At 48.0% G+C, this 25,222-nt stretch overlaps 38 non-coding genes across 38 annotated transcripts; 16 read left to right on the top strand and 22 right to left on the bottom strand.

The window, feature by feature from the left end:
* Window positions 1–61: 61 nt before the first annotated feature.
* TRNAK-CUU (transfer RNA lysine (anticodon CUU)) lies at window positions 62–134 on the bottom strand. The gene has a single exon. It is a non-coding gene; the product is annotated as a tRNA-Lys (tRNA).
* A 107-nt stretch (window positions 135–241) lies between these two features.
* TRNAG-GCC (transfer RNA glycine (anticodon GCC)) lies at window positions 242–312 on the top strand. Its single transcript has one exon. It is a non-coding gene; the product is annotated as a tRNA-Gly (tRNA).
* Window positions 313–1,156: 844 nt separating this feature from the next.
* Window positions 1,157–1,229, bottom strand: TRNAK-CUU (transfer RNA lysine (anticodon CUU)). The gene has a single exon. It is a non-coding gene; the product is annotated as a tRNA-Lys (tRNA).
* A 482-nt stretch (window positions 1,230–1,711) lies between these two features.
* TRNAG-GCC (transfer RNA glycine (anticodon GCC)) lies at window positions 1,712–1,782 on the top strand. The gene has a single exon. It is a non-coding gene; the product is annotated as a tRNA-Gly (tRNA).
* Window positions 1,783–2,683: 901 nt separating this feature from the next.
* On the bottom strand, window positions 2,684–2,756 carry TRNAK-CUU (transfer RNA lysine (anticodon CUU)). Its single transcript has one exon. It is a non-coding gene; the product is annotated as a tRNA-Lys (tRNA).
* A 107-nt stretch (window positions 2,757–2,863) lies between these two features.
* On the top strand, window positions 2,864–2,934 carry TRNAG-GCC (transfer RNA glycine (anticodon GCC)). The gene has a single exon. It is a non-coding gene; the product is annotated as a tRNA-Gly (tRNA).
* Window positions 2,935–3,796: 862 nt separating this feature from the next.
* Window positions 3,797–3,869, bottom strand: TRNAK-CUU (transfer RNA lysine (anticodon CUU)). Its single transcript has one exon. It is a non-coding gene; the product is annotated as a tRNA-Lys (tRNA).
* Window positions 3,870–3,981: 112 nt separating this feature from the next.
* On the top strand, window positions 3,982–4,052 carry TRNAG-GCC (transfer RNA glycine (anticodon GCC)). Its single transcript has one exon. It is a non-coding gene; the product is annotated as a tRNA-Gly (tRNA).
* Window positions 4,053–4,913: 861 nt separating this feature from the next.
* On the bottom strand, window positions 4,914–4,986 carry TRNAK-CUU (transfer RNA lysine (anticodon CUU)). Its single transcript has one exon. It is a non-coding gene; the product is annotated as a tRNA-Lys (tRNA).
* Window positions 4,987–5,873: 887 nt separating this feature from the next.
* TRNAG-GCC (transfer RNA glycine (anticodon GCC)) lies at window positions 5,874–5,944 on the top strand. The gene has a single exon. It is a non-coding gene; the product is annotated as a tRNA-Gly (tRNA).
* Window positions 5,945–6,437: 493 nt separating this feature from the next.
* On the bottom strand, window positions 6,438–6,510 carry TRNAK-CUU (transfer RNA lysine (anticodon CUU)). The gene has a single exon. It is a non-coding gene; the product is annotated as a tRNA-Lys (tRNA).
* An 887-nt stretch (window positions 6,511–7,397) lies between these two features.
* TRNAG-GCC (transfer RNA glycine (anticodon GCC)) lies at window positions 7,398–7,468 on the top strand. Its single transcript has one exon. It is a non-coding gene; the product is annotated as a tRNA-Gly (tRNA).
* A 491-nt stretch (window positions 7,469–7,959) lies between these two features.
* On the bottom strand, window positions 7,960–8,032 carry TRNAK-CUU (transfer RNA lysine (anticodon CUU)). Its single transcript has one exon. It is a non-coding gene; the product is annotated as a tRNA-Lys (tRNA).
* Window positions 8,033–8,139: 107 nt separating this feature from the next.
* On the top strand, window positions 8,140–8,210 carry TRNAG-GCC (transfer RNA glycine (anticodon GCC)). The gene has a single exon. It is a non-coding gene; the product is annotated as a tRNA-Gly (tRNA).
* Window positions 8,211–9,071: 861 nt separating this feature from the next.
* TRNAK-CUU (transfer RNA lysine (anticodon CUU)) lies at window positions 9,072–9,144 on the bottom strand. Its single transcript has one exon. It is a non-coding gene; the product is annotated as a tRNA-Lys (tRNA).
* A 669-nt stretch (window positions 9,145–9,813) lies between these two features.
* TRNAK-CUU (transfer RNA lysine (anticodon CUU)) lies at window positions 9,814–9,886 on the bottom strand. Its single transcript has one exon. It is a non-coding gene; the product is annotated as a tRNA-Lys (tRNA).
* Window positions 9,887–10,189: 303 nt separating this feature from the next.
* TRNAK-CUU (transfer RNA lysine (anticodon CUU)) lies at window positions 10,190–10,262 on the bottom strand. The gene has a single exon. It is a non-coding gene; the product is annotated as a tRNA-Lys (tRNA).
* Window positions 10,263–10,559: 297 nt separating this feature from the next.
* On the bottom strand, window positions 10,560–10,632 carry TRNAK-CUU (transfer RNA lysine (anticodon CUU)). The gene has a single exon. It is a non-coding gene; the product is annotated as a tRNA-Lys (tRNA).
* A 673-nt stretch (window positions 10,633–11,305) lies between these two features.
* TRNAK-CUU (transfer RNA lysine (anticodon CUU)) lies at window positions 11,306–11,378 on the bottom strand. The gene has a single exon. It is a non-coding gene; the product is annotated as a tRNA-Lys (tRNA).
* A 1,038-nt stretch (window positions 11,379–12,416) lies between these two features.
* Window positions 12,417–12,489, bottom strand: TRNAK-CUU (transfer RNA lysine (anticodon CUU)). Its single transcript has one exon. It is a non-coding gene; the product is annotated as a tRNA-Lys (tRNA).
* A 107-nt stretch (window positions 12,490–12,596) lies between these two features.
* Window positions 12,597–12,667, top strand: TRNAG-GCC (transfer RNA glycine (anticodon GCC)). Its single transcript has one exon. It is a non-coding gene; the product is annotated as a tRNA-Gly (tRNA).
* Window positions 12,668–13,900: 1,233 nt separating this feature from the next.
* TRNAK-CUU (transfer RNA lysine (anticodon CUU)) lies at window positions 13,901–13,973 on the bottom strand. The gene has a single exon. It is a non-coding gene; the product is annotated as a tRNA-Lys (tRNA).
* A 107-nt stretch (window positions 13,974–14,080) lies between these two features.
* Window positions 14,081–14,151, top strand: TRNAG-GCC (transfer RNA glycine (anticodon GCC)). Its single transcript has one exon. It is a non-coding gene; the product is annotated as a tRNA-Gly (tRNA).
* A 121-nt stretch (window positions 14,152–14,272) lies between these two features.
* On the bottom strand, window positions 14,273–14,345 carry TRNAK-CUU (transfer RNA lysine (anticodon CUU)). The gene has a single exon. It is a non-coding gene; the product is annotated as a tRNA-Lys (tRNA).
* A 478-nt stretch (window positions 14,346–14,823) lies between these two features.
* TRNAG-GCC (transfer RNA glycine (anticodon GCC)) lies at window positions 14,824–14,894 on the top strand. Its single transcript has one exon. It is a non-coding gene; the product is annotated as a tRNA-Gly (tRNA).
* Window positions 14,895–15,383: 489 nt separating this feature from the next.
* On the bottom strand, window positions 15,384–15,456 carry TRNAK-CUU (transfer RNA lysine (anticodon CUU)). Its single transcript has one exon. It is a non-coding gene; the product is annotated as a tRNA-Lys (tRNA).
* Window positions 15,457–17,827: 2,371 nt separating this feature from the next.
* Window positions 17,828–17,898, top strand: TRNAG-ACC (transfer RNA glycine (anticodon ACC)). Its single transcript has one exon. It is a non-coding gene; the product is annotated as a tRNA-Gly (tRNA).
* A 119-nt stretch (window positions 17,899–18,017) lies between these two features.
* Window positions 18,018–18,090, bottom strand: TRNAK-CUU (transfer RNA lysine (anticodon CUU)). Its single transcript has one exon. It is a non-coding gene; the product is annotated as a tRNA-Lys (tRNA).
* A 1,219-nt stretch (window positions 18,091–19,309) lies between these two features.
* TRNAG-GCC (transfer RNA glycine (anticodon GCC)) lies at window positions 19,310–19,380 on the top strand. Its single transcript has one exon. It is a non-coding gene; the product is annotated as a tRNA-Gly (tRNA).
* A 121-nt stretch (window positions 19,381–19,501) lies between these two features.
* TRNAK-CUU (transfer RNA lysine (anticodon CUU)) lies at window positions 19,502–19,574 on the bottom strand. Its single transcript has one exon. It is a non-coding gene; the product is annotated as a tRNA-Lys (tRNA).
* A 107-nt stretch (window positions 19,575–19,681) lies between these two features.
* Window positions 19,682–19,752, top strand: TRNAG-GCC (transfer RNA glycine (anticodon GCC)). Its single transcript has one exon. It is a non-coding gene; the product is annotated as a tRNA-Gly (tRNA).
* A 671-nt stretch (window positions 19,753–20,423) lies between these two features.
* Window positions 20,424–20,494, top strand: TRNAG-GCC (transfer RNA glycine (anticodon GCC)). The gene has a single exon. It is a non-coding gene; the product is annotated as a tRNA-Gly (tRNA).
* Window positions 20,495–21,356: 862 nt separating this feature from the next.
* Window positions 21,357–21,429, bottom strand: TRNAK-CUU (transfer RNA lysine (anticodon CUU)). The gene has a single exon. It is a non-coding gene; the product is annotated as a tRNA-Lys (tRNA).
* A 668-nt stretch (window positions 21,430–22,097) lies between these two features.
* Window positions 22,098–22,170, bottom strand: TRNAK-CUU (transfer RNA lysine (anticodon CUU)). Its single transcript has one exon. It is a non-coding gene; the product is annotated as a tRNA-Lys (tRNA).
* Window positions 22,171–23,950: 1,780 nt separating this feature from the next.
* Window positions 23,951–24,023, bottom strand: TRNAK-CUU (transfer RNA lysine (anticodon CUU)). Its single transcript has one exon. It is a non-coding gene; the product is annotated as a tRNA-Lys (tRNA).
* A 107-nt stretch (window positions 24,024–24,130) lies between these two features.
* Window positions 24,131–24,201, top strand: TRNAG-GCC (transfer RNA glycine (anticodon GCC)). The gene has a single exon. It is a non-coding gene; the product is annotated as a tRNA-Gly (tRNA).
* A 121-nt stretch (window positions 24,202–24,322) lies between these two features.
* Window positions 24,323–24,395, bottom strand: TRNAK-CUU (transfer RNA lysine (anticodon CUU)). Its single transcript has one exon. It is a non-coding gene; the product is annotated as a tRNA-Lys (tRNA).
* A 107-nt stretch (window positions 24,396–24,502) lies between these two features.
* On the top strand, window positions 24,503–24,573 carry TRNAG-GCC (transfer RNA glycine (anticodon GCC)). Its single transcript has one exon. It is a non-coding gene; the product is annotated as a tRNA-Gly (tRNA).
* Window positions 24,574–25,222: the final 649 nt, after the last annotated feature.

Below are 25,222 nucleotides of genomic sequence, written 5' to 3'. Positions count from 1 at the left end.
GCTGTTGTGGTGCAAGTATACAGTGTTCCTCATACAATGGTACAGGAAAAGAAAAAACATCCGCCCAACGTGGGGCTCGAACCCACAACCCTGAGATTAAGAGTCTTATGCTCTACCGACTGAGCTAGCCAGGCTTGGTTGAGAACGCATGGAGGTGATGGCAAGGCAAGGCATCCTGACACTCCTGCTTTGTTTCATACACTAAAGTACACGAGTAAGTGTAAAATTAAGTATCTGTGGAGCATTGGTGGTTCAGTGGTAGAATTCTCGCCTGCCACGCGGGAGGCCCGGGTTCGATTCCCGGCCAATGCAGTCTGAGTTTTTGCTGATATGGCAGTGCATTTTGTGAAAGTGAGGACAGCCATTTGCGCTGTGGTGGTGCAAGTTGACAGTGTTCCACATACAATGGTACAGGAAAAGAAAAAAAACATCCGCCCAATGTGGGGCTCGAACCCACGACCCTGAGATTAATAGCCTCATGCTTTACCGACTGAGTTAGCAATGCTTGGTAACTGAGGAGTTGTGGTGATGGCAAGGCAAGGCATCCTGACTCTCCTACTTTGTTTTGTACACTAAAGTACATGAGTAAGTCTAAAATTAAGCATCTGTGGATCATTGGTGGTTCAGTGGTAGAAATCTAGCCGGCCACGTGGGAGGCTGGGTTCAAATCCCGGTCAATACATTCCTGAGTTTTTGCTGATAGGGCAGTGCATTTTGTGAAAGTGAGGACAGCCATTTGCGCTGTGGTGATGCAAGTATACACTGTTCCACATACAATGGTACAGGAAGAGAAAAAAACAACTGCCCAACATGGAGCTCAAATACATGACCCTAAGATTAATAGTCTTATGCTCTAGCGACTGTGCTAGTCGGGCTTGGTTACGTAGGCTTGGAGGTGATGGCAAGGCATCCTGACACTCCTGCTTTGTTTTATACACTAAAGTACATGAGTAAGTGTAAAATTAGGCATCTGTGGTTCAGTGGTAGAATTCTCGCCTGCCACGCGTGAGGCCCGGAATCGATTCCCGGCCAATGCAGTCCTGAGTTTTTGCTGATATGGCAGTGTATTTTGTGAAAGTGAGGACAGCCATTTGCGCTGTGGTGGTGCAAGTTGACAGTGTTCCACATACAATGGTACAGGAAAAGAAAAAACATCCGCCTAACGTGGGGCTCGAACTCACGACCCTGAGATTAAGAATCTCAAGCTCTACCGACTGAGCTAGCCAGGCTTGGTTGCGGATGTATGGAGGTGATGGCAAGGCAAGGCAAGGCATCCTGACACTCCTGCTTTGTTTCATACACTAAAGTACATGAGTAAGTGTAAAATTAAGTACCTGTGGAGCATTGGTGATTCAGTGGTAGAATTCTCGCCTGCCACGCGGGAGGCCCGTGTTTGATTCCCGGCCAATGCAGTCCTGAGTTTTTGCTGATATGGCAGTGTATTTTGTGAAAGTGAGGACAGCCATTTGCGCTGTGGTGGTGCAAGTTGACAGTGTTCCACATACAATGGTACAAGAAAAGAAAAAACATCCGCCTAACGTCGGGCTCGAACTCACGACCCTGAGATTAAGAATCTCATGCTCTACCGACTGAGCTAGCCAGGCTTGGTTAAGAATGTATGGAGGTGATGGCAAGGCAAGGCATCCTGACACTCCTGCTTTGTTTCATACACTAAAGTACACGAGTAAGTGTAAAATTAAGTATCTGTGGAGCATTGGTGGTTCAGTGGTAGAATTATCGCCTGCCACGCGGGAGGCCCGGGTTCGATTTCCGGCCAATGCCGTCCTGAATTTTTGCTGATATGGCAGTGCATTTTGTGAAAGTGAGGACAGCCATTTGCGCTGTGGTGGTGCAAGTTGACAGTGTATGTGCTGAAACACACTACCCGGCTTTTGCCGGCCGGGAAAAAGCCGGACGGCTTTTTCCCATGCCGGCATTGTAGTTAACAGTGTGAGGGCTAGGGTCCCTTCACACTGCACGGCCCTGGCCCGGCTGCCGGGTTGCAGCCGGGTCTCACCACTGGAAGGTACGGCGGCCGGGCGGCCGCCGGGCCGTCTTTGCAGCCAATGAACCGTGTGTGTGAAGGGGAGCTTTCACACACAACGTTTTTTTCTCAAGCCGTGTCTGATGCTGCGCATGCGCACAGCATTACACACGGCTCAAAGCCGTCCTGTGTGACAGACTCTGCCGGTTTCTCCCGGATTGCAAAAAGCCGGACAAAGTTTGTCCGGCTTTTTGCCATCCGGGAGAAACCGGCCAGTGTGTTACAGCCCTTCCACATACAATGGTACAGGAAAAGAAAAAATACATCCTCCCAATGTGGGGCTCGAACCCACGACCCTGAGATTAAGAGTCTCATGCTTTACCGACTGAGTTAGCAATGCTTGGTAACCGAGGAGTTGTGGTGATGGAAAGGGAAGGCATCCTGACACTCCTGCTTTATTTCATACACTAAAGTACACGAGTGAGTGTAAAATTAAGTATCTGTGAAGCATTGGTGGTTCAGTGGTAGAATTCTCGCCTGCCACGCGTGAGGCCCGGAATTGATTCCCGGCCAATGCAGTCCTGAGTTTTTGCTGATATGGCAGTGTATTTTGTAAAAGTGAGGACAGCCATTTGCGCTGTGGTGGGGCAAGTTGACAGTGTTCCACATACAATGGTACAGGAAAAGAAAAAAAACATCCGCCCAATGTGGGGCTCGAACCCACGACCCTGATATTAAGAGTCTCATGCTCTACCGACTGAGCTAGCCAGGCTTGGTTGAGAACGTATGGAGGTGATGGCAAGGCAAGGCATCCTGACACTCCTGCTTTGTTTCATACACTAAAGTACACGAGTAAGTGTAAAATTAAGTATCTGTGGAGCATTGGTGATTCAGTGGTAGAATTCTCGCCTGCCACGCGGGAGGCCCGGGTTCGATTTCCGGCCAATGCAGTCCTGATTTTTTGCTGATATGGCAGTGCATTTTGTGAAAGTGAGGACAGCCATTTGCGCTGTGGTGGTGCATGTTGACAGTGTTCCACATACAATGGTACAGGAAAAGAAAAAAAAACATCCGCCCAATGTGGGGCTCGAACCCACGACCCTGAGATTAAGAGTCTCATGCTTTACCGACTGAGTTAGCAATGCTTGGTAACCGAGGAGTTTTGGTGATGGCAAGGCAAGGCATCCTGACTCTCCTGCTTTGTTTTGTACACTAAAGTACATGAGTAAGTCTAAAATTAAGCATCTGTGGATCATTGGTGGTTCAGTGGTAGAAATCTAGCCGGCCACGTGGGAGGCCGGGTTCAATTCCCGGTCAATACATTCCTGAGTTTTTGCTGATAGGGCAGTGCATTTTGTGAAAGTGAGGACAGCCATTTGCGCTGTGGTGATGCAAGTATACACTGTTCCACATACAATGGTACAGGAAGAGAAAAAAACAACTGCCCAACATGGAGCTCAAATACATGACCCTAAGATTAATAGTCTTATGCTCTAGCGACTGTGCTAGTCGGGCTTGGTTACGTAGGCTTGGAGGTGATGGCATGGCAAGGCATCCTGACACTCCTGCTTTGTTTAATACACTAAAGTACATGAGTAAGTGTAAAATTAGGCATCTGTGGAGTATTGGTGGATCAGTGGTAGAATTCTCGCCTGCCACGCGTGAGGCCCGGAATCGATTCCCGGCCAATGCAGTCCAGAGTTTTTGCTGATATGGCAGTGTATTTTGTGAAAGTGAGGACAGCCGTTTGCGCTGTGGTGGTGCAAGTATACAGTGTTCCACATACAATGGTACAGGAAAAGAAAAAACATCCGCCCAACGTGGGGCTCGAACCCACGACCCTGAGATTAAGAGTCTCATGCTCTACCAACTGAGCTAGCCAGGTTTGGTTGCGAATTTGTGGAGGTGATGGCAAGGCAAGGCAAGGCATCCTGACACTCCTGCTTTGTTTCATACACTAAAGTACACGAGTAAGTGTAAAATTAAGTACCTGTGGAGCATTGGTGGTTCAGTGGTAGAGTTCTCGCCTGCCACGCGGGAGGCCCGGGTTCGATTCCCGGCCAATGCAGTCCTGAGTTTTTGCTGATATGGCAGTGCATTTTGTGAAAGTGAGGACAGCTATTTGCGCTGTGGTGGTGCAAGTTGACAGTGTTCCACATACAATGGTACAGGAAAAGAAAAAAAACATCCGCCCAATGTGGGGCTCGAACCCACGACCCTGAGATTAAGAGTCTCATGCTTTACCGACTGAGTTAGCAATGCTTGGTAACCGAGGAGTTGTGGTGATGGCAAAGCAAGGCATCCTGACTCTCCTGCTTTGTTTTGTACACTAAAGTACATGAGTAAGTCTAAAATTAAGCATCTGTGGATCATTGGTGGTTCAGTGGTAGAAATCTAGCCGGCCACGTGGGAGGCCAGGTTCAATTCCCGGTCAATACATTCCTGAGTTTTTGCTGATAGGGCAGTGCATTTTGTGAAAGTGAGGACAGCCATTTGCGCTGTGGTGATGCAAGTATACACTGTTCCACATACAATGGTACAGGAAGAGAAAAAAACAACTGCCCAACATGGAGCTCAAATACATGACCCTAAGATTAATAGTCTTATGCTCTAGCGACTGTGCTAGTCGGGCTTGGTTACGTAGAATTGGAGGTGATGGCAAGGCAAGGCATCCTGACACTCCTGCTTTGTTTTATACACTAAAGTACATGAGTAAGTGTAAAATTAGGCATCTGTGGAGCATTGGTGGTTCAGTGGTAGAATTCTCGCCTGCCACGCGTGAGGCCCGGAATCGATTCCCGGCCAATGCAGTCCTGAGTTTTTGCTGATATGGCAGTGTATTTTGTGAAAGTGAGGACAGCCATTTGCGCTGTGGTGGTGCAAGTTGACAGTGTTCCACATACAATGGTACAGGAAAAGAAAAAACATCCGCCTAACGTGGGGCTCGAACTCACGACCCTGAGATTAAGAATCTCATACTCTACCGACTGAGCTAGCCAGGCTTGGTTGAGAATGTATGGAGGTGATGGCAAGGCAAGGCATCCTGACACTCCTGCTTTGTTTCATACACTAAAGTACACGAGTAAGTGTAAAATTAAGTATCTGTGGAGCATTGGTGGTTCAGTGGTAGAATTATCGCCTGCCACGCGGGAGGCCCTGGTTCGATTTCCGGCCAATGCAGTCCTGAATTTTTGCTGATATGGCAGTGCATTTTGTGAAAGTGAGGACAGCCATTTGCGCTGTGGTGGTGCAAGTTGACAGTGTATGTGCTGAAACACACTACCCGGCTTTTGCCGGCCGGGAAAAAGCCGGACGGCTTTTTCCCATGCCGGCATTGTAGTTAACAGTGTGAGGGCTAGGGTCCCTTCACACTGCACGGCCCCGGCCCGGCTGCCGGGTTGCAGCCGGGTCTCACCACTGGAAGGTACGGCGGCCGGGCGGCCGCCGGGCCGTCTTTGCAGACAATGAACCGTGTGTGTGAAGGGGAGCTTTCACACACAACGTTTTTTTCTCAAGCCGTGTCTGATGCTGCGCATGCGCACAGCATTACACACGGCTCAAAGCCGTCCTGTGTGACAGACTCTGCCGGTTTCTCCCGGATTGCAAAAAGCCGGACAAAGTTTGTCCGGCTTTTTGCCATCCGGGAGAAACCGGCCAGTGTGTTACAGCCCTTCCACATACAATGGTACAGGAAAAGAAAAAATACATCCGCCGAATGTGGGGCTCGAACCCACGACCCTGACATTAAGAGTCTCATGCTCTACCGACTGAGCTAGCCAGGCTTGGTTGAGAATGTATGGAGGTGATGGCAAGGCAAGGCATCCTGACACTCCTGCTTTGTTTCATACACTAAAGTACACGAGTAAGTGTAAAATTAAGTATCTGTGGAGCATTGGTGATTCAGTGGTAGAATTCTCGCCTGCCACGCGGGAGGCCCGGGTTCGATTTCCGGCCAATGCAGTTCTGAATTTTTGCTGATATGGCAGTGCATTTTGTGAAAGTGAGGACAGCCATTTGCGCTGTGGTGGTGCAAGTTGACAGTGTTCCACATACAATGGTACAGGAAAAGAAAAAAAAAACATCCGCCCAATGTGGGGCTCGAACCCACGACCCTGAGATTAAGAGTCTCATGCTTTACCGACTGAGTTAGCAATGCTTGGTAACCGAGGAGTTGTGGTGATGGCAAGGCAAGGCATCCTGACTCTCCTGCTTTGTTTTGTACACTAAAGTACATGAGTAAGTGTAAAATTAGGCATCTGTGGAGCATTGGTGGTTCAGTGGTAGAATTCTCGCCTGCCACGCGTGAGGCCCGGAATCGATTCCCGGCCAATGCAGTCCTGAGTTTTTGCTGATATGGCAGTGTATTTTGTGAAAGTGAGGACAGCCATTTGCGCTGTGGTGGTGCAAGTTGACAGTGTTCCACATACAATGGTACAGGAAAAGAAAAAACATCCGCCTAACGTGGGGCTCGAACTCACGACCCTGAGATTAAGAATCTCATACTCTACCGACTGAGCTAGCCAGGCTTGGTTGAGAATGTATGGAGGTGATGGCAAGGCAAGGCATCCTGACACTCCTGCTTTGTTTCATACACTAAAGTACACGAGTAAGTGTAAAATTAAGTATCTGTGGAGCATTGGTGGTTCAGTGGTAGAATTATCGCCTGCCACGCGGGAGGCCCTGGTTCGATTTCCGGCCAATGCAGTCCTGAATTTTTGCTGATATGGCAGTGCATTTTGTGAAAGTGAGGACAGCCATTTGCGCTGTGGTGGTGCAAGTTGACAGTGTATGTGCTGAAACACACTACCCGGCTTTTGCCGGCCGGGAAAAAGCCGGACGGCTTTTTCCCATGCCGGCATTGTAGTTAACAGTGTGAGGGCTAGGGTCCCTTCACACTGCACGGCCCCGGCCCGGCTGCCGGGTTGCAGCCGGGTCTCACCACTGGAAGGTACGGCGGCCGGGCGGCCGCCGGGCCGTCTTTGCAGACAATGAACCGTGTGTGTGAAGGGGAGCTTTCACACACAACGTTTTTTTCTCAAGCCGTGTCTGATGCTGCGCATGCGCACAGCATTACACACGGCTCAAAGCCGTCCTGTGTGACAGACTCTGCCGGTTTCTCCCGGATTGCAAAAAGCCGGACAAAGTTTGTCCGGCTTTTTGCCATCCGGGAGAAACCGGCCAGTGTGTTACAGCCCTTCCACATACAATGGTACAGGAAAAGAAAAAATACATCCGCCGAATGTGGGGCTCGAACCCACGACCCTGACATTAAGAGTCTCATGCTCTACCGACTGAGCTAGCCAGGCTTGGTTGAGAATGTATGGAGGTGATGGCAAGGCAAGGCATCCTGACACTCCTGCTTTGTTTCATACACTAAAGTACACGAGTAAGTGTAAAATTAAGTATCTGTGGAGCATTGGTGATTCAGTGGTAGAATTCTCGCCTGCCACGCGGGAGGCCCGGGTTCGATTTCCGGCCAATGCAGTTCTGAATTTTTGCTGATATGGCAGTGCATTTTGTGAAAGTGAGGACAGCCATTTGCGCTGTGGTGGTGCAAGTTGACAGTGTTCCACATACAATGGTACAGGAAAAGAAAAAAAAACATCCGCCCAATGTGGGGCTCGAACCCACGACCCTGAGATTAAGAGTCTCATGCTTTACCGACTGAGTTAGCAATGCTTGGTAACCGAGGAGTTGTGGTGATGGCAAGGCAAGGCATCCTGACTCTCCTGCTTTGTTTTGTACACTAAAGTACATGAGTAAGTCTAAAATTAAGCATCTGTGGATCATTGGTGGTTCAGTGGTAGAAATCTAGCCGGCCACGTGGGAGGCCGGGTTCAATTCCCGGTCAATACTTTCCTGAGTTTTTGCTGATAGGGCAGTGCATTTTGTGAAAGTGAGGACAGCCATTTGCGCTGTTGTGGTGCAAGAATACATTGTTCCACATACAATGGTACAGGAAAAGAAAAAACATCCACCAAACGTGGGGCTCGAACCCACGACCCTGAGATTAAGAGTCTCATGCTCTACCGACTGAGCTAGCCGGGCTTGGTTGAGAATACATGGAGGTGATGGCAAGGCAAGGCATCCTGACACTCCTTCTTTATTTCATACACTAAAGTACACGAGTAAGTGTAAAATTAAGTATCTGTGAAGCATTGGTGGTTCAGTGGTAGAATTCTCGCCTGCCACGCGGGAGGCCCGGGTTCGATTCCCGGCCAATGCAGTCCTGAGTTTTTGCTGATATGGCAGTGCATTTTGTGAAAGTGAGGACAGCCATTTGCGCTGTGGTGGTGCAAGTTGACAGTGTTCCACATACAATGGTACAGGAAAAGAAAAAAAACATCCGCCCAATGTGGGGCTCGAACCCACGACCCTGAGATTAAGAGTCTCATGCTTTACCGACTGAGTTAGCAATGCTTGGTAACCGAGGAGTTTTGGTGATGGCAAGGCAAGGCATCCTGACTCTCCTGCTCTGTTTTGTACACTAAAGTACATGAGTAAGTCTAAAATTAAGCATCTGTGGATCATTGGTGGTTCAGTGGTAGAAATCTAGCCGGCCACGTGGGAGGCCGGGTTCAATTCCCGGTCAATACATTCCTGAGTTTTTGCTGATAGGGCAGTGCATTTTGTGAAAGTGAGGACAGCCATTTGCGCTGTGGTGATGCAAGTATACACTGTTCCACATACAATGGTACAGGAAGAGAAAAAAACAACTGCCCAACATGGAGCTCAAATACATGACCCTAAAATTAATAGTCTTATGCTCTAGCGACTGTGCTAGTTGGGCTTGGTTACGTAGGCTTGGAGGTGATGGCATGGCAAGGCATCCTGACACTCCTGCTTTGTTTAATACACTAAAGTACATGAGTAAGTGTAAAATTAGGCATCTGTGGAGTATTGGTGGATCAGTGGTAGAATTCTCGCCTGCCACGCGTGAGGCCCGGAATCGATTCCCGGCCAATGCAGTCCTGAGTTTTTGCTGATATGGCAGTGTATTTTGTGAAAGTGAGGACAGCCGTTTGCGCTGTGGTGGTGCAAGTATACAGTGTTCCACATACAATGGTACAGGAAAAGAAAAAACATCCGCCCAACGTGGGGCTCGAACCCACAACCCTGAGATTAAGAGTCTCATGCTCTACCAACTGAGCTAGCCAGGCTTGGTTGCGAATGTATGGAGGTGATGGCAAGGCAAGGCATCCTGACACTCCTGCTTTGTTTCATACACTAAAGTACACGAGTAAGTGTAAAATTAAGTACCTGTGGAGCATTGGTGGTTCAGTGGTAGAATTCTCGCCTGCCACGCGGGAGGCCCGTGTTCGATTGCCGGCCAATGCAGTCCTGAATTTTTGCTGATATGGCAGTGCATTTTGTGAAAGTGAGGACAGCCATTTGCGCTGTGGTGATGAAAGTATACACTGTTCCACATACAATGGTACAGGAAGAGAAAAAAAACAACTGCCCAACATGGAGCTCAAATACATGACCCTAAGATTAATAGTCTTATGCTCTAGCGACTGTGCTAGTCGGGCTTGGTTACGTAGGCTTGGAGGTGATGGCAAGGCAAGGCATCCTGACACTCCTGCTTTGTTTTATACACTAAAGTACATGAGTAAGTGCAAAATTAGGCATCTGTGGAGCATTAGTGGATCAGTGGTAGAATTCTCGCCTGCCACGCGTGAGGCCCGGAATCGATTCCCGGCCAATGCAGTCCTGAGTTTTTGCTGCTATGGCAGTGTATTTTGTGAAAGTGAGGACAGCCATTTGCGCTGTGGTGGTGCAAGTATACAGTGTTCCACATACAATGGTACAGGAAAAGAAAAAACATCCGCCCAACGTGGGGCTCGAACCCACGACCCTGAGATTAAGAGTCTCATGCTCTACCGACTGAGCTAGCCAAGCTTGGTTGCGAATGTATGGAGGTGATGGCAAGGCAAGGCAAGGCATCCTGACACTCCTGCTTTGTTTCATACACTAAAGTACACGAGTAAGTGTAAAATTAAGTACCTGTGGAGCATTGGTGGTTCAGTGGTAGAAATCTCGCCTGCCACGCGGGAGGTCGGGTTCGATTCCCGGCCAATACAGTCCAGAGTTTTTGCTTATATGGCAGTGCATTTTGTGAAAGTGAGGACAGCCATTTGCGCTGTGGTGGTGCAAGTTGACAGTGTTCCACATACAATGGTACAGGAAAAGAAAAAAAACATCCGCCCAATGTGGGGCTCGAACCCACGACCCTGAGATTAAGAGTCTCATGCTCTACCGACTGAGCAAGCCGGGCTTGGTTGAGAATACATGGAGGTGATGGCAAGGCAAGGCATCCTGACACTCCTGCTTTATTTCATATACTAAAGTACACGAGTAAATGTAAAATTAAGTATCTGTGGAGCATTGGTGGTTCAGTGGTAGAATTCTCGCCTGCCACGCGGGAGGCCCGTGTTCGATTGCCGGCCAATGCAGTCCTGAATTTTTGCTGATATGGCAGTGCATTTTGTGAAAGTGAGGACAGCCATTTGCGCAGTGGTGGGGCAAGTTGACAGTGTTCCACATACAATGGTACAGGAAAAGAAAAAACATTCGCCCAACGTGGGGCTCGAACCCACGACCCTGAGATTAAGAGTCTCATGCTTTACCGACTGAGCTAGCCAAGCTTGGTTGCGAATGTATGGAGGTGATGGCAAGGCAAGGCAAGGCATCCTGACACTCCTGCTTTGTTTCATACACTAAAGTACACGAGTAAGTGTAAAATTAAGTACCTGTGGAGCATTGGTGGTTCAGTGGTAGAAATCTCGCCTGCCACGCGGGAGGTCGGGTTCGATTCCCGGCCAATAGAGTCCTGAGTTTTTGCTGATATGGCAGTGCATTTTGTGAAAGTGAGGACAGCCATTGGCGCTGTGGTGGTGCAAGTTGACAGTGTTCCACATACAATGGTACAGGAAAAGAAAAAAAACATCCGCCCTATGTGGGGCTCGAACCCACGACCCTGAGATTAAGAGTCTCATGCTCTACCGACTGAGCAAGCCGGGCTTGGTTGAGAATACATGGAGGTGATGGCAAGGCAAGGCATCCTGACACTCCTGCTTTATTTCATATACTAAAGTACACGAGTAAATGTAAAATTAAGTATCTGTGGAGCATTGGTGGTTCAGTGGTAGAATTCTCGCCTGCCACGCGGGAGGCCCGTGTTCGATTGCCGGCCAATGCAGTCCTGAATTTTTGCTGATATGGCAGTGCATTTTGTGAAAGTGAGGACAACCATTTGCGCTGTGGTGGGGCAAGTTGACAGTGTTCCACATACAATGGTACAGGAAAAGAAAAAACATCCGCCCAACGTGGGGCTCGAACCCACGACCCTGAGATTAAGAGTCTCATGCTCTACGGACTGAGCTAGCTAGGCTTGGTTGCGAATGTATGGAGGTGATGGCAAGGCAAGGCAAGGCATCCTGACACTCCTGCTTTGTTTCATACACTAAAGTACACGAGTAAGTGTAAAATTAAGTACCTGTGGAGCATTGGTGGTTCAGTGGTAGAAATCTAGCCGGCCACGTGGGAGGCCGGGTTCAATTCCCGGCCAATGCAGTCCTGAGTTTTTGCTGATATGGCAGTGCATTTTGTGAAAGTGAGGACAGCCATTTGCGCTGTGGTGGTGCAAGTTGACAGTGTTCCACATACAATGGTACAGGAAAAGAAAAAAAACATCCGCCCAATGTGGGGCTCGAACCCACGACCCTGAGATTAAGAGTCTCATGCTTTACCGACTGAGTTAGCAATGCTTGGTAACCGAGGAGTTGTGGTGATGGCAAGGCAAGGCATCCTGACTCTCCTGCTTTGTTTTGTACACTAAAGTACATGAGTAAGTCTAAAATTAAGCATCTGTGGATCATTGGTGGTTCAGTGGTAGAAATCTAGCCGGCCACGTGGGAGGCCGGGTTCAATTCCCGGTCAATACATTCCTGAGTTTTTGCTGATAGGGCAGTGCATTTTGTGAAAGTGAGGACAGCCATTTGCGCTGTGGTGATGCAAGTATACACTGTTCCACATACAATGGTACAGGAAGAGAAAAAAACAACTGCCCAACATGGAGCTCAAATACATGACCCTAAGATTAATAGTCTTATGCTCTAGCGACTGTGCTAGTCGGGCTTGGTTACGTAGGCTTGGAGGTGATGGCAAGGCATCCTGACACTCCTGCTTTGTTTTATACACTAAAGTACATGAGTAAGTGTAAAATAAGGCATCTGTGGAGCATTGGTGGTTCAGTGGTAGAATTCTCGCCTGCCACGCGTGAGGCCTGGAATCGATACCCGGCCAATGCAGTCCTGAGTTTTTGCTGATATGGCAGTGTATTTTGTGAAAGTGAGGACAGCCATTTGCGCTGTGGTGGTGCAAGTTGACAGTGTTCCACATACAATGGTACAGGAAAAGAAAAAACATCCGCCCAACATGGGGCTCGAACCCACGACCCTGAGATTAAGAGTCTCATGCTCTACCGACTGAGCTAGCCAGGCTTAGTTGCGAATGTATGGAGGTGATGGCAAGGCAAGGCATCCTGACACTCCTGCTTTATTTCATACACTAAAGTACACAAGTAAGTGTAAAATGAAGTCTCTGTGGAGCATTGGTGGTTCAGTGGTAGAATTCTCGCCTGCCACGCGGGAGGCCCGGGTTCGATTCCCGGCCAATGCAGTCCTGAATTTTTGCTGATATGGCAGTGCATTTTGTGAAAGTGAGGACAGCCATTTGCGCTGTGGTGGGGCAAGTTGACAGTGTTCCACATACAATGGTACAGGAAAAGAAAAAAAACATCCGCCCAATGTAGGGCTCGAACCCACGACCCTGAGATTAAGAGTCTCATGCTTTACCGACTGAGTTAGCAATGCTTGGTAACCGAGGAGTTGTGGTGATGGCAAGGCAAGGCATCCTGACTCTCCTGCTTTGTTTTGTACACTAAAGTACACGAGTAAGTGTAAAATTAAGTACCTGTGGAGCATTGGTGGTTCAGTGATAGAATTCTTACCTGCCACGCGGGAGGCCTGGGTTCGATTCCCGGCCAATGCAGTCCTGAGTTTTTGCTGATATGGCAGTGCATTTTGTGAAAGTGAGGACAGCCATTTGCGCTGTGGTGGTGCAAGTTGACAGTGTTCCACATACAATGGTACAGGAAAAGAAAAAAAACATCCGCCCAATGTGGGGCTCGAACCCACGACCCTGAGATTAAGAGTCTCATGCTTTACCGACTGAGTTAGCAATGCTTGGTAACCGAGGAGTTGTGGTGATGGCAAGGCAAGGCATCCTGACTCTCCTGCTTTGTTTTGTACACTAAAGTACATGAGTAAGTCTAAAATTAAGCATCTGTGGATCATTGGTGGTTCAGTGGTAGAAATCTAGCCGGCCACGTGGGAGGCCGGGTTCAATTCCCGGTCAATACATTCCTGAGTTTTTGCTGATAGGGCAGTGCATTTTGTGAAAGTGAGGACAGCCATTTGCGCTGTGGTGATGCAAGTATACACTGTTCCACATACAATGGTACAGGAAGAGAAAAAAACAACTGCCCAACATGGAGCTCAAATACATGACCCTAAGATTAATAGTCTTATGCTCTAGCGACTGTGCTAGTCGGGCTTGGTTACGTAGGCTTGGAGGTGATGGCATGGCAAGGCATCCTGACACTCCTGCTTTGTTTAATACACTAAAGTACATGAGTAAGTGTAAAATTAGGCATCTGTGGAGTATTGGTGGATCAGTGGTAGAATTCTCGCCTGCCACGCGTGAGGCCCGGAATCGATTCCCGGCCAATGCAGTCCTGAGTTTTTGCTGATATGGCAGTGTATTTTGTGAAAGTGAGGACAGCCGTTTGCGCTGTGGTGGTGCAAGTATACAGTGTTCCACATACAATGGTACAGGAAAAGAAAAAACATCCGCCCAACGTGGGGCTCGAACCCACAACCCTGAGATTAAGAGTCTCATGCTCTACCAACTGAGCTAGCCAGGCTTGGTTGCGAATGTATGGAGGTGATGGCAAGGCAAGGCATCCTGACACTCCTGCTTTGTTTCATACACTAAAGTACACGAGTAAGTGTAAAATTAAGTACCTGTGGAGCATTGGTGGTTCAGTGGTAGAATTCTCGCCTGCCACGCGGGAGGCCCGGGTTCGATTCCCGGCCAATGCAGTCCAGAGTTTTTGCTGTTATGGCAGTGCATTTTGTGAAAGTGAGGACAGCCATTTGCGCTGTGGTGGTGCAAGTTGACAGTGTTCCACATACAATGGTACAGGAAAAGAAAAAAAACATCCGCCCAATGTGGGGCTCGAACCCACGACCCTGAGATTAAGAGTCTCATGCTCTACCGACTGAGCAAGCCGGGCTTGGTTGAGAATACATGGAGGTGATGGCAAGGCAAGGCATCCTGACACTCCTGCTTTATTTCATACACTAAAGTACACGAGTAAGTGTAAAATTAAGTATCTGTGGAGCATTGGTCGTTCAGTGGTAGAATTCTCGCCTGCCACGCGGGAGGCCCGTGTTCGATTGCCGGCCAATGCAGTCCTGAATTTTTGCTGATATGGCAGTGCATTTTGTGAAAGTGAGGACAGCCATTTGCGCTGTGGTGATGAAAGTATACACTGTTCCACATACAATGGTACAGGAAGAGAAAAAAACAACTGCCCAACATGGAGCTCAAATACATGACCCTAAGATTAATAGTCTTATGCTCTAGCGACTGTGCTAGTCGGGCTTGGTTACGTAGGCTTGGAGGTGATGGCAAGGCAAGGCATCCTGACACTCCTGCTTTGTTTTATACACTAAAGTACATGAGTAAGTGTAAAATTAGGCACCTGTGGAGCATTGGTGGTTCAGTGGTAGAATTCTCACCTGCCACGCGGGAGGCCCGGGTTCGATTCCCGGCCAATGCAGTCCTTAGTTTTTGCTGATATGGCAGTGCATTTTGTGAAAGTGAGGACAGCCATTTGCGCTGTGGTGGTGCAAGTTGACAGTGTTCCACATACAATGGTACAGGAAAAGAAAAAAAACATCCGCCCAATGTGGGGCTCGAACCCACGACCCTGAGATTAAGAGTCTCATGCTTTACCGACTGAGTTAGCAATGCTTGGTAACCGAGGAGTTGTGGTGATGGAAAGGCAAGGCATACTGACTCTCCTGCTTTGTTTGTACACTAAAGTACATGAGTAAGTCTAAAATTAAGCATCTGTGGATCATTGGTGGTTCAGTGGTAGAAATCTAGCAGGCCACGTATTAGGCCGGGTTCAATTCCCGGTCAATACATTCCTGAGTTTTTGCAGATAGGGCAGTGCATTTTGTGAAAGTGAGAACAGCCATTTGCGCTTTGGTGGTGCAAGTATACAGTGTTCCACATACAATGGTACAGGAAAAGAAAAAACATCCACCCAACGTGGGAATCGAACCCACGACCCTGAGAGTAAGAGTCTCATGCTCTACCGACTGAGCTAGCCAGGCTTGGTTGAGAATGTATGGAGGTGATGGCAAGGGAAGGCATCCTGACACTCCTGCTTTGTTTCATACACTAAAGTACACGAGTAAGTGTAAAATTAAGTATCTGTGGAGCATTGGTGGTTCAGTGGTAGAATTCTCGCCTGCCACGCGGGAGGCCTGGGTTTGATTTCCGGCTAATGCAGTCCTGAATTTTTGCTGATATGGCAGTGCATTTTGTGAAAGTGAGGACAGCCATTTGCGCTGTGGTGGTGCAAGTTGACAGTGTATGTGCTGAAACACACTACCCGGCTTTTGCCGGCCGGGAAAAAGCCGGACGGCTTTTTCCCGTGCTGGCATTGTACTTAACAGTGTGAGGGCTAGGCTCCCTTCACACTGCACGGCCCCGGCCCGGCTGCCGGGTTGCAGCCGGGTCTCACCACTGGAAGATCCGGCGGCCGGGCGGCCGCCGGGCCGTCTTTGCAGCCAATGAACCGTGTGTGTGAAGGGGAGCTTTCACACACAACATTTTTTTCTCAAGCCGTGTCTGATGCTGCGCATGCGCACAGCATTACACATGGCTCAAAGCCGTCCTGTGTGACAGACTCTGCCTGTTTCTCCCGGATTGCAAAAAGCCTGACAAAGTTTGTCCGGCTTTTTGCCATCCGGGAGAAACCGGCCAGTGTGTTACAGCCCTTCCACATATAATGGTACAGGAAAAGAAAAAATACATCCGCCCAATGTGGTGCTCGAACCCACGACCCTGAGATTAAGAGTCTCATGCTTTACCGACTGAGTTAGCAATGCTTGGTAACCAAGGAGTTGTGGTGATGGAAAGGGAAGGCATCCTGACACTCCTGCTTTATTTCATACACTAAAGTACACGAGTGAGTGTAAAATTAAGTATCTGTGAAGCATTGGTGGTTCAGTGGTAGAATTCACGCCTGCCACGCGGGAGGCCCGAGTTCGATTCCCAGCCAATGCAGTCCTGAGTTTTTGCTGATATGGCAGTGCATTTTGTGAAAGTGAGGACAGCCATTTGCGCTGTGGTGGGGTAAGTTGACAGTGTTCCACATACAATGGTACAGGAAAAGAAAAAAAACATCCGCCCAATGTGGGGCTCGAACCCACGACCCTGAGATTAAGAGTCTCATGCTTTACCGACTGAGTTAGCAATGCTTGGTAACCGAGGAGTTGTGGTGATGGCAAGGGAAGGCATCCTGACTCTCCTGCTTTGTTTTGTACACTAAAGTACATGAGTAAGTCTAAAATTAAGCATCTGTGGATCATTGGTGGTTCAGTGGTAGAAATCTAGCCGGCCACGTGGGAGGCCGGGTTCAATTCCCGGTCAATACATTCCTGAGTTTTTGCTGATAGGGCAGTGCATTTTGTGAAAGTGAGGACAGCCATTTGCGCTGTGGTGATGCAAGTATACACTGTTCCACATACAATGGTACAGGAAGAGAAAAAAACAACTGCCCAACAAGGAGCTCAAATACATGACCCTAAGATTAATAGTCTTATGCTCTACCGACTGAGCTAGCCAGGCTTGGTTGAGAATGTATGGAGGTGATGTCAAGGCAAGGCATCCTGACACTCCTGCTTTATTACATACACTAAAGTACACGAGTAAGTGTAAAATTAAGTATCTGTGGAGCATTGGTGGTTCAGTGGTAGAATTCTCGCCTGCCACGCGGAGGCCCGGGTTCGATTCCCTGCCAATGCAGTCCTGAGTTTTTGCTGATATGGCAGTGCATTTTGTGAAAGTGAGGACAGCCATTTGCGCTGTGGTGGGGCAAGTTGACAGTGTTCCACATACAATGGTACAGGAAAAGAAAAAAAAACATCCGCCCAATGTGGGGCTCGAACCCACGACCCTGAGATTAAGAGTCTCATGCTTTTCCGACTGAGTTAGCAATGCTTGGTAACCGAGGAGTTGTGGTGATGGCAAGGCAAGGCATCCTGACTCTCCTGCTTTGTTTTGTACACTAAAGTACATGAGTAAGTCTAAAATTAAGCATCTGTGGATCATTGGTGGTTCAGTGGTAGAAATCTAGTTGGCCACGTGGGAGGCCGGGTTCAATTCCCGGTCAATACATTCCTGAGTTTTTGCTGATAGGGCAGTGCATTTTGTGAAAGTGAGGACAGCCATTTGCGCTGTGGTGATGCAAGTATACACTGTTCCACATACAATGGTACAGGAAGAGAAAAAAACAACTGCCCAACATGGAGCTCAAATACATGACCCTAAGATTAATAGTTTTATGCTCTAGCGACTGTGCTAGTCGGGCTTGGTTACGTAGGCTTGGAGGTGATGGCAAGGCAAGGCATCCTGACACTCCTGCTTTGTTTTATACACTAAAGTACATGAGTAAGTGTAAAATTAGGCATCTGTGGAGCATTGGTGGTTCAGTGGTAGAATTCTCGCCTACCACGCGTGAGGCCCGGAATCGATTCCCGGCCAATGCAGTCCTGAGTTTTTGCTGATATGGCAGTGTATTTTGTGAAAGTGAGGACAGCCATTTGCGCTGTGGTGGTGCAAGTTGACACTGTTCCACATACAATGGTACAGGAAAAGAAAAAACATCCGCCCAACGTGGGGCTCGAACCCACGACCCTGAGATTAAGAGTCTCATGCTCTACCGACTGAGCTAGCCAGGCTTGGTTGAGAATGTATGGAGGTGATGGCAAGGCAAGTCATTCTGACACTCCTGCTTTGTTTCATACACTAAAGTACACGAGTAAGTGTAAAATTAAGTATCTGTGGAGCATTGGTGGTTCAGTGGTATAATTCTTGCCTGCCACATGGGAGGCCCGGGTTCGATTTCTGGCCAATGCAGTCCTGAATTTTTGCTGATATGGCAGTGCATTTTGTGAAAGTGAGGACAGCCATTTAGGTTGTGGTGGTGCAAGTTGACAGTGTTCCACATACAATGGTACAGGAAAAGAAAAAAAACATCCGCCCAATGTGGGGCTCGAACCCACGACCCTGAGATTAAGAGTCTCATGCTTTACCGACTGAGTTAGCAATGCTTGGTAACCAAGGAGTTGTGGTGATGGCAAGGCAAGGCATCCTGACTCTCCTGCTTTGTTTTGTACACTAAAGTACATGAGTAAGTCTAAAATTAAGCATCTGTGGATCATTGGTGGTTCAGTGGTAGAAATCTAGCCGGCCACGTGGGAGGCCGGGTTCAATTCCCGGTCAATACATTCCTGAGTTTTTGCTGATAGGGCAGTGCATTTTGTGAAAGTGAGGACAGCCATTTGCGCTGTGGTGATGCAAGTATACACTGTTCCACATACAATGGTACAGGAAGAGAAAAAAACAACTGCCCAACATGGAGCTCAAATACATGACCCTAAGATTAATAGTCTTATGCTCTAGCGACTGTGCTAGTCGGGCTTGGTTACGTTGGCTTGGAGGTGATGGCAAGGCAAGGCATCCTGATACTCCTGCTTTGTTTTATACACTAAAGTACATGAGTAAGTGTAAAATTAGGCATCTGTGGAGCATTAGTGGTTCAGTGGTAGAATTCTCGCCTGCCACGCGTGAGGCCCGGTATTGATTCCCGGCCAATGCAGTCCTGAGTTTTTGCTGATATGGCAGTGTATTTTGTGAAAGTGAGGACAGCCATTTGCGCTGTGGTGGTGCAAGTATACAGTGTTCCACATACAATGGTACAGGAAAAGAAAAAACATCCGCCCAACATGGGGCTCGAACCAACGACCCTGAGATTAAGAGTCTCATGCTCTACCGACTGAGCTAGCCAGGATTGGTTGAGAATGTATGGAGGTGATGGCAAGGCAAGGCATCCTGACACTCCTGCTTTGTTTCATACACTAAAGTACACGAGTAAGTGTAAAATTAAGTATCTGTGGAGCATTGGTGGTTCAGTGGTAGAATTCTCGCCTGCCACGCGGGAGGCCCGGGTTCGATTCCCGGCCAATGCAGTCCTGAGTTTTTGCTGATATGGCAGTGCATTTTGTGAAAGTGAGGACAGCCATTTGCGCTGTGGTGGTGCAAGTTGACAGTGTTCCACATACAATGGTACAGGAAAAGAAAAAAAACATCCGCCCAATGTGGGGATCGAACCCACGACCCTGAGATTAAGAGTCTCATGCTTTACCGACTGAGCTAGCCAGGCTTGGTTGAGCATATATGGAGGTGATGGCAAGGCAAGGCATCCTGACACTCCTGCTTTGTTTCATACACTAAAGTACACGAGTAAGTGTAAAATTAAGTATCTGTGGAGCATTGGTGGTTCAGTGGTAGAATTCTGGCCTGCCACGCGGGAGGCCCGGGTTCGATTCCTGGCCAATGCAGTCCTGAGTTTTTGCTGATATGGCAGTGCATTTTGTGAAAATGAGGACAGCCATTTGCGCTGTGGTGGTGCAAGTTGACAGTGTTCCACATACAATGGTACAGGAAAAGAAAAAAAACATCCACCCAATGTGGGGCTCGAACCCACGACCCTGAGATTAAGAGTCTCATGCTTTACCGACTGAGTTAGCAATGCTTGGTAACCAAGGAGTTGTGGTGATGGAAAGGGAAGGCATCCTGACTCTCCTGCTTTGTTTTGTACACTAAAGTACATGAGTAAGTCTAAAATTAAGCATCTGTGGTTCATTGGTGGTTCAGTGGTAGAAATCTTGCTGGCCACGTGGGAGGCCGGGTTCAATTCCCGGTCAATACATTCCTGAGTTTTTGCTGATAGGGCAGTGCATTTTGTGAAAGTGAGGACAGCCATTTGCGCTGTGGTGATGCAAGTATACACTGTTCCACATACAATGGTACAGGAAGAGAAAAAAACAACTGCCCAACATGGAGCTCAAATACATGACCCTAAGATTAATAGTCTTATGCTCTAGCGACTGTGCTAGTCGGGCTTGGTTACGTAGGCTTGGAGGTGATGGCAAGGCAAGGCATCCTGACACTCATGCTTTGTTTCATACACTAAAGTACACGAGTAAGTGTAAAATTAAGTTTTTGTGGAGCATTGGTGGTTCAGTGGTAGAATTCTCGCCTGCCACGCGGGAGGCCCGGGTTCGATTCCCGGCCAATGCAGTCCTGAGCTTTTGCTGATATGGCAGTGCATTTTGTGAAAGTGAGGACAGCCATTTGCGCTGTGGTGGTGCAAGTTGACAGTGTTCCACATACAATGGTACAGGAAAAGAAAAAAAACATCCGCCCAATGTGGGGCTCGAACCCACGACCCTGAGATTAAGAGTCTCATGCTTTACCGACTGAGTTAGCAATGCTTGGTAATCGAGACGTTGTGGTGATGGCAAGGCAAGGCATCCTGACTCTCCTGCTTTGTTTTGTACACTAAAGTACATGAGTAAGTCTAAAATTAAGCATCTGTGGATCATTGGTGGTTCAGTGGTAGAAATCTAGCCGGCCACGTGGGAGGCCGGGTTCAATTCCCGGTCAATACATTCCTGAGTTTTTGCTGATAGGGCAGTGCATTTTGTGAAAGTGAGGACAGCCATTTGCGCTGTGGTGATGCAAGTATACACTGTTCCACATACAATGGTACAGGAAGAGAAAAAAACAACTGCCCAACATGGAGCTCAAATACATGACCCTAAGATTAATAGTCTTATGCTCTAGCGACTGTGCTAGTTGGGCTTGGTTACGTTGGCTTGGAGGTGATGGCAAGGCAAGGCATCCTGATACTCCTGCTTTTTTTTTATACACTAAAGTACATGAGTAAGTGTAAAATTAGGCATCTGTGGAGCATTGGTGGTTCAGTGGTAGAATTCTCACCTGCCACGCGTGAGGCCCGGAATCGATTCCAGGCCAATGCAGTCCTGAGTTTTTGCTGATATGGCAGTGTATTTTGTGAAAGTGAGGACAGCCATTTGCGCTGTTGTGGTGCAAGTATACAGTGTTCCACATACAATGGTACAGGAAAAGAAAAAACATCCGCCCAACGTGGGTCTCGAACCCACGACCCTGAGATTAAGAGTCTCATGCTCTACCGACTGAGCTAGCCAGGCTTGGTTGAGAATGTATGGTGGTGATGGCAAGGCAAGGCATCCTGACACTCCTGCTTTGTTTCATACACTAAAGTACACGAGTAAGTGTAAAATTAAGTATCTGTGGAGCATTGGTGGTTCAGTGGTAGAATTCTCGCCTGCCACGCAGGAGGCCCGGGTTCGATACTCGGCCAATGCAGTCCTGAGTTTTTGCTGATATGGCAGTGCATTTTGTGAAAGTGAGGACAGCCATTTGCGCTGTGGTGGTGCAAGTTGACAGTGTTCCACATACAATGGTACAGGAAAAGAAAAAAAACATCCGCCCAATGTGGGGCTCGAACCCACGACCCTGAGATTAAGAGTCTCATGCTTTACCGACTGAGTTAGCAATGCTTAGTAACCGAGGAATTGTGGTGATGGAAAGGGAAGGCATCCTGACTCTCCTGCTTTGTTTTGTACACTAAAGTACATGAGTAAGTTTAAAAATAAGCATCTGTGGATCATTGGTGGTTCAGTGGTAGAAATCTAGCCGGCCACGTGGGAGGCCGGGTTCAATTCCCGGTCAATACATTCCTGAGTTTTTGCTGATAGGGCAGTGCATTTTGTGAAAGTGAGGACAGCCATTTGCACTGTGGTGGTGCAAGTATACAGTGTTCCACATACAATGGTACAGGAAAAGAAAAAACATCCGCCCAACGTTGGGCTCGAACCCACGACCCTGAGATTAAGAGTCTCATGCTCTACCGACTGAGCTAGCCAGGCTTGGTTGTGAATGTGTGGAGGTGATGGCAAGGCAAGGCATCCTGCCTCTCCTGCTTTGTTTTGTACACTAAAGTACATGAGTAAGTCTAAAATTAAGCATCTGTGGATCATTGGTGGTTCAGTGGTAGAAATCTAGCCGGCCACGTGGGAGGCCGGGTTCAATTCCCGGTCAATACATTCCTGAGTTTTTGCTGATAGGGCAGTGCATTTTGTGAAAGTGAGGACAGCCATTTGCGCTGTGGTGATGCAAGTATACACTGTTCCACATACAATGGTACAGGAAGAGAAAAAAACAACTGCCCAACATGGAGCTCAAATACATGACCCTAAGATTAATAGTCTTATGCTCTAGCGACTGTGCTAGTCGGGCTTGGTTACGTTGGCTTGGAGGTGATGGCAAGGCAAGGCATCCTGATACTCCTGCTTTGTTTTATACACTAAAGTACATGAGTAAGTGTAAAATTAGGCATCTGTGGAGCATTAGTGGTTCAGTGGTAGAATTCTCGCCTGCCACGCGTGAGGCCCGGAATTGATTCCCGGCCAATGCAGTCCTGAGTTTTTGCTGATATGGCAGTGTATTTTGTGAAAGTGAGGACAGCCATTTGCGCTGTGGTGGTGCAAGTATACAGTGTTCCACATACAATGGTACAGGAAAAGAAAAAACATCCGCCCAACATGGGGCTCGAACCCACGACCCTGATATTAAGAGTCTCATGCTCTACCGACTGAGCTAGCCAGGATTGGTTGAGAATGTATGGAGGTGATGGCAAGGCAAGGCATCCTGACACTCCTGCTTTGTTTCATACACTAAAGTACACGAGTAAGTGTAAAATTAAGTATCTGTGGAGCATTGGTGGTTCAGTGGTAGAATTCTCGCCTGCCACACGGGAGGCCCGGGTTCGATTCCCGGCAAATGCAGTCCTGAGTTTTTGCTGATATGGCAGTGCATTTTGTGAAAGTGAGGACAGCCATTTGTGCTGTGGTGGGGAAAGTTGACAGTGTTCCACATACAATGGTACAGGAAAAGAAAAAAAAACATCCGCCCAATGTGGGGCTCGAACCCACGACCCTGAGATTAAGAGTCTCATGCTTTACCGACTGAGTTAGCAATGCTTGGTAACCGAGGAGTTGTGGTGATGGCAAGGCAAGGCATCCTGCCTCTCCTGCTTTGTTTTGTACACTAAAGTACATGAGTAAGTCTAAAATTAAGCATCTGTGGATCATTGGTGGTTCAGTGGTAGAAATCTAGCCGGCCACGTGGGAGGCCGGGTTAAATTCCCGGTCAATACATTCCTGAGTTTTTGCTGATAGGGCAGTGCATTTTGTGAAAGTGAGGACAGCCATTTGCGCTGTGGTGATGCAAGTATACACTGTTCCACATACAATGGTACAGGAAGAGAAAAAAACAACTGCCCAACATGGAGCTCAAATACATGACCCTAAGATTAATAGTCTTATGCTCTAGCGACTGTGCTAGTCGGGCTTGGTTACGTTGGCTTGGAGGTGATGGCAAGGCAAGGCATCCTGATACTCCTGCTTTGTTTTATACACTAAAGTACATGAGTAAGTGTAAAATTAGGCATCTGTGGAGCATTAGTGGTTCAGTGGTAGAATTCTCGCCTGCCACGCGTGAGGCCCGGAATTGATTCCCGGCCAATGCAGTCCTGAGTTTTTGCTGATATGGCAGTGTATTTTGTGAAAGTGAGGACAGCCATTTGCGCTGTGGTGGTGCAAGTATACAGTGTTCCACATACAATGGTACAGGAAAAGAAAAAACATCCGCCCAACATGGGGCTCGAACCCACGACCCTGAGATTAAGAGTCTCATGCTCTACCGACTGAGCTAGCCAGGATTGGTTGAGAATGTATGGAGGTGATGGCAAGGCAAGGCATCCTGACACTCCTGCTTTGTTTCATACACTAAAGTACACGAGTAAGTGTAAAATTAAGTATCTGTGGAGCATTGGTGGTTCAGTGGTAGAATTCTCGCCTGCCACGCGGGAGGCCCGGGTTCGATTCCCGGCCAATGCAGTCCTGAGTTTTTGCTGATATGGCAGTGCATTTTGTGAAAGTGAGGACAGCCATTTGCGCTGTGGTGGTGCAAGTTGACAGTGTTCCACATACAATGGTACAGGAAAAGAAAAAAAACATCCGCCCAATGTGGGGATCGAACCCACGACCCTGAGATTAAGAGTCTCATGCTTTACCGACTGAGCTAGCCAGGCTTGGTTGAGCATATATGGAGGTGATGGCAAGGCAAGGCATCCTGACACTCCTGCTTTGTTTCATACACTAAAGTACACGAGTAAGTGTAAAATTAAGTATCTGTGGAGCATTGGTGGTTCAGTGGTAGAATTCTGGCCTGCCATGCGGGAGGCCCGGGTTCGATTCCTGGCCAATGCAGTCCTGAGTTTTTGCTGATATGGCAGTGCATTTTGTGAAAATGAGGACAGCCATTTGCGCTGTGGTGGTGCAAGTTGACAGTGTTCCACATACAATGGTACAGGAAAAGAAAAAAAACATCCACCCAATGTGGGGCTCGAACCCACGACCCTGAGATTAAGAGTCTCATGCTTTACCGACTGAGTTAGCAATGCTTGGTAACCAAGGAGTTGTGGTGATGGAAAGGGAAGGCATCCTGACTCTCCTGCTTTGTTTTGTACACTAAAGTACATGAGTAAGTTTAAAAATAAGCATATGTGGATCATTGGTGGTTCAGTGGTAGAAATCTAGCCGGCCACGTGGGAGGCCGGGTTCAATTCCCGGTCAATACATTCCTGAGTTTTTGCTGATAGGGCAGTGCATTTTGTGAAAGTGAGGACAGCCGTTTGCGCTGTGGTGATGCAAGTATACACTGTTCCACATACAATGGTACAGGAAGAGAAAAAAACAACTGCCCAACATGGAGCTCAAATACATGACCCTAAGATTAATAGTCTTATGCTCTAGCGACTGTGCTAGTCGGGCATGGTTACGTAGGCTTGGAGGAGATGGCAAGGCAAGGCATCCTGACACTCCTGCTTTGTTTTATACACTAAAGTACATGAGTAAG

Source organism: Pseudophryne corroboree, chromosome 3 (genome assembly GCF_028390025.1).
Source record: "Pseudophryne corroboree isolate aPseCor3 chromosome 3, aPseCor3.hap2, whole genome shotgun sequence".
NCBI lineage: Eukaryota > Metazoa > Chordata > Amphibia > Anura > Myobatrachidae > Pseudophryne > Pseudophryne corroboree.
The sequence above is the reverse complement of the archived record's forward strand: the minus strand, read 5'-3'. Positions and strand labels throughout refer to the sequence as shown.